The sequence below is a fragment of the Callorhinus ursinus genome, unplaced genomic scaffold (assembly GCF_003265705.2).
Source record: "Callorhinus ursinus isolate GAN/ISIS: 27379988/994484 unplaced genomic scaffold, GSC_fseal_2.0 scaffold19, whole genome shotgun sequence".
Classification (NCBI taxonomy): domain Eukaryota; kingdom Metazoa; phylum Chordata; class Mammalia; order Carnivora; family Otariidae; genus Callorhinus; species Callorhinus ursinus.
In genome coordinates this window covers 2,506,862-2,511,455 of record NW_027397081.1, presented here as the reverse complement: position 1 = coordinate 2,511,455, position 4,594 = coordinate 2,506,862, and the positions used below count along the sequence as shown (strand labels likewise).

The window sequence follows — 4,594 nt, the reverse complement described above, 5'->3', positions numbered from 1 at the left end:
GTATATGATGAAAAATTTGAGGGGAAAAATGAGATTGAAAAAGTAGAAGCAGATAGAAATCTACCATTTTTTCTCTAATTTTCTATGATTGGAAGTACCTAACAAACCACCATATCTGAATATTCATATCATTAATTTTCAACAACATGAAATAGTCTTTTAAAAATATTTTCATTATTTGGACTAAAGAAAATCAGACTACCAAAACATCACATATACCCATAAAACACTAACAAAAAAGTAGAATAAAGAAATCACAAAGTAATAGGCAGTACATTAATGTCTGTATCCACCTTCTATTGCGCAAGGTGTCAAGTTAGGGGTGGGGAAGAAGATCAGAAATTCTCAGTACATCGGCCACCCGTTTTGCAGAATTATCCAGGAACATCTTTCAACTCTTCCTTTGTACAGCTGGCATCTCTGTGTTATGTGACGCAGTGAATTCTGCTTTAAACAAACTGAACACCTCCTAAATCTTAAACAAACCAAAAAAAGAAAAAAAAGAAAGAAAAGAGTCAATCTGTTTAGGCAGAAAGGAAAAAGCAACTCACCATTTTTCTCCAAGAAGTTTTCCTGCTCTTCTCTTGCTATACCTCTCACTCCCTCACCCCCGCCCCCACTTCTTCTGCAAGATTCCCAGTTGTTCAGATTTACAGTCATGAAGATATTTACAAATCCACAGACTACTGAATGTTTGGTGTTGAAATGGTTAGAGCAAAACCAGACATTTTTTATAAGGATATGGTTAAAAACATCCACTTCACACACACACTTTTTTTTCTCCTTTTGAACAAGGTTTCAATATTTTACCAATGAAGATTTATGAACTGATAGTGTCTAAAATAATGTTCCTGTTCCCATAGTCCTTGAAATTCTTAACCATCTTAATTCTGAATTACCACCTTTCTTCTATCCAGCAACCCTGTAGTGTGGGAGAGAAATCTTGGTATTTCTGTTGGGGAAATTTTCACTTTTCATAATGTAGAGCTGAAAAGGAATTTGAAGAATATCTTTTCCAATTACCTCACTTCTATAGTTGAAATTTTTTTTCTATTTAATGTTTTGGAAGGCACAATTATTTTAATTCTGACAAGAATACTAGTGTGACAGTTTAATTTCTCAACGTGGCTATGCTATACTCCCCTGTATTTCAATCGAATACTAAACTAGGTGTTTCTGTGAAATATCTTGGAGATGTTATTAAAGTTCATAGCAAGTCCACTTTAAGTAAGGAAGATGACCCTGGATAATGGGAGTGGGCCAGATTCAATGAGTTGTCTGAGGATTCCCCAAAGAAGAAATTTAGCCCAGAGAATGACCACTTGAGCTTGTGGCCCAGTGCCAGCCTGCCCTTCCTGACAACCCTGCCTGGCCCCAGTAATCATGCAAGTCAATCCCTTGTAATAGATCTTCCAGTATATATACCCTATTGGTTCTGTCTCTGTGACGGAACTCTACCAACACAACTAATAAAGTAAAATACAATCACATGTCACAGGCTTGCACTCAGATACTGCAAACACAGAAATCAATCTCAACCCCCTAAAATTCTCTTCCATTCTCCAAGCTAGTGTTACAAATACTTCAAGAATTTACGTTGAGCAAGGCATTAGATTAAACAGGACAGAGGATATACAAGCTTCAAAGTTTTGTTTTGTTAAGTACTATCAACAGAGGGGAAAGGGAATGTCATAAAAGAGTGTGTCACTGTGTAGCTATACACGAAGAACAAAGTGTCCAGATAAAAAGAGTCACTGAATATCCCAGAACAACCTGGGCTTATAACTGTTATGCAGGGTATTTGATCAGTTCACTGAAAATTACCTGAAGTTAATGTATTCTCCAGTATTTTTACAGGAACATTGTTTCTTGTTTGTTTGTTCATTTCCAGAATATCTGTGTCTCTATTCAGGGCTTATTTTCAATTTTTCAATTAATTAACATAAAATATATGGTGAAATAAAACCTAGTCTCTGCAACTATTCATACGCCTAAGGCATTGACCCCAAAATGCATATAATGTATTGCTTATCTTCTCTTTTCATTTGAATTTTTCAAAAGATTTATGCCTGGAAGATAACTTTTTGCATTCTCTTTGATTAGTGAAGCTGATGAAAATTTTACTGGCAAATAGAAGTTCCAGTTCAACCCATCTGCTAATTAAGCAGTATTTTCTTTCTTAAAGCAGAGAAGTAATTGAATCATTCGAAGACAAGCCAGAACTTAATAACATGGCTCCCAGCACACAGCAATCACACGGAGTCACCTCACACAGACAGCCTGTGGGATTCTTCACCGCAAAGGCTCTAAAATTACACATAATTCAGAAAAATAAACTTGCAAGACACAAATCTAGAGTGGAATTTGTCCATTAATTCATCTCGTAAACACCGGTTGCTTACTAAGTGCCAGACACCGTGCGAGCGAGACCAGCTGAACCTGCAGGCGGGACCCCCACCTGCCGTACTGAAGACGGACACGTGTACGTCAGGCAGCGGCATGCACACACAGCGCATTCCAACACGCGTGTGAAACAGAAAACCACCGAGGACCGTCACGTCAGGTGACCTGTGAAAGATGCGAAGGAGCCAGGCAGCGGGGCTCAGGGACATGAAGACAGTGTTGCTGGCTGGGGTCACAGAGGAGTGTTACACAGGGCCGTTGGTCCAGTTTCATCCAACCTGTTCCCAACTACCTCTATTAGAAGCAATGCTGTGATTACTATCTTTATAAATCTGTCAAACTTTAATAATTTCCTTATATCAAGTCCTAAGAGGGGGAACCAACCGCTGGGTCAAAGATTGTTATTTTTAAGATTTTTTTAAAACACAGTCCCAAACTGCCTGAGGGGCCGGTTAGGCTAAGACTCACTAGCCACAATTATGAATACCAGACGCATTCTGCAGACACCCTCTTCCATGTTGAAGATAAAAACTTCATTCCCAAAAAGTCAAAGGTAATTTAAAAAAAAAAAAAGAGTCCTTAAGTCCCTGTACGTTATTTTCTAGAAGGAGAGCCAGCTTACATGTGTCACATGTAAAACTGGCAATAAACTCATTTCCTCCCAGTCTCCGAGTCAGACCCGTCGGCACGCACACGTCGGGGGTTGTGTTATATTCTGAGTCCCACTTAAACATTCTCCTAAACTGCCACATAGAGACCACATGAGGCTGCTTACGTGTTCACTCTGCGGCTCTGTGTCTTCCCACAGGTACTAGTCCTCTCCTTTGTAAACTTCTATTTTCTATCCTTCATTTTACGGAAATTTGGATAGTTGGTTAAAGGACAGCCCATCCCTCCAAATTCCTATGTTGGGACATAACCCCCAAGGTGATGGCTTCGGGAGGTGGGACCTCTGGGAGGTGATCAGGTCACGAGGGCACAACCCTAAGCTCCCCCGTCCTTCAGTCATGTGACGACACAAGGAGAGAACAGCCATCTGTGAACAGGAGCCAGGTTCTCACCGCACACGGAGTCTGTCGGCACCTTGATCTCGGACTTCCCGGACCTCCAGAACTGTGGAAAATAAACTTCTGTCGTCTATCAGCCACCCAACCCATGCTGTCCTACGAGAGCGGCACCAAAGGACTAAGAAAAGCCCCGAGACAGAACTGCAGACAGCAGACGGTTCTCAAAATACAATCTCCAGACCAGCAGCTTGAGACTCATTTGGGAACGTGTCAGCGATATAAATTCCAGTCCCACAGCAGAACAACTGAGTCAGAAACTCTGGAGATGGAGCTCAGCAATCTGTGTGTTAACTAGTCCTCTCTGGGCGATTCTGATGTATGCTAAAATCAGAGAACCACCAGCTAGTTCACGTTACAGGGTAGAAAACGCAACTTCAGTTTCATCATGAGGGCACCTGCTTTGAGTTCAAACCACTGTCTGGCTGTGTGACACTGGATGAGCATATAATGTCTCTGAATCTTACTGTTAAAGGGAAATAACACCTGTAATTAATGAGTGAATGTATACAGAGCGAGAGGCATAGTGCCTGGCACACAGGAAGTTCCTAACAGCTGAGGTTGCACCCGGGACAATGATTAGGATAATGAACATGCAAATGAAGAAGAATTTCTGTGCTGTATTTTTGGTCTTCAGGCTATCTGTGCCCAGCGTTGGGTTTCACATACCCTTGCCTCTAATTTTGTAACTCAGACTTCTTATCTGACACACAGAGTCATGACTCAGGGTCACGAACCAGAGCACAACTCCTGCACTTATACCAAACAGAAATCTCTGTTCCACTTGGGGTTTCCAGATTTAGCAAATAAAAATACAGGATACTCAGCTAAATTTGAGTTCCAATCAAGTAATATTTTGAAATCTAATTAGATCCAATGGAATATTTAGAACACATTTACATAATAATATTGTTACTTATCTGAAATTCAAATTACCTGGGTGTGGTGTATTTTACCAAGTAACCCTTCCTACAGCACCCATCCCTGTGTACAATTAGCAAGTGACTTAACCTCTGGGTCAGTTTCTTCATCTGTAACAAGTAATAATAATAATATCTACAGTATAGGGTTGCTGTGAAGAATACAAAGTGTGTATATATTATGCCTATAAATGTGTATGTGTGTAT

General features: G+C 40.3%; 1 long non-coding RNA gene across 1 annotated transcript; it reads right to left on the bottom strand.

Annotated features, from left to right (window-relative positions):
- Positions 1–363: 363 nt before the first annotated feature.
- LOC141374520 (uncharacterized) lies at positions 364–3,292 on the bottom strand. The gene is made up of 2 exons (XR_012381465.1): positions 3,179–3,292; positions 364–475 (listed from the first exon to the last, which is right to left on the bottom strand). It is a non-coding gene; the product is annotated as an uncharacterized lncRNA (long non-coding RNA).
- Between the last annotated feature and the right edge of the window lie 1,302 nt (positions 3,293–4,594).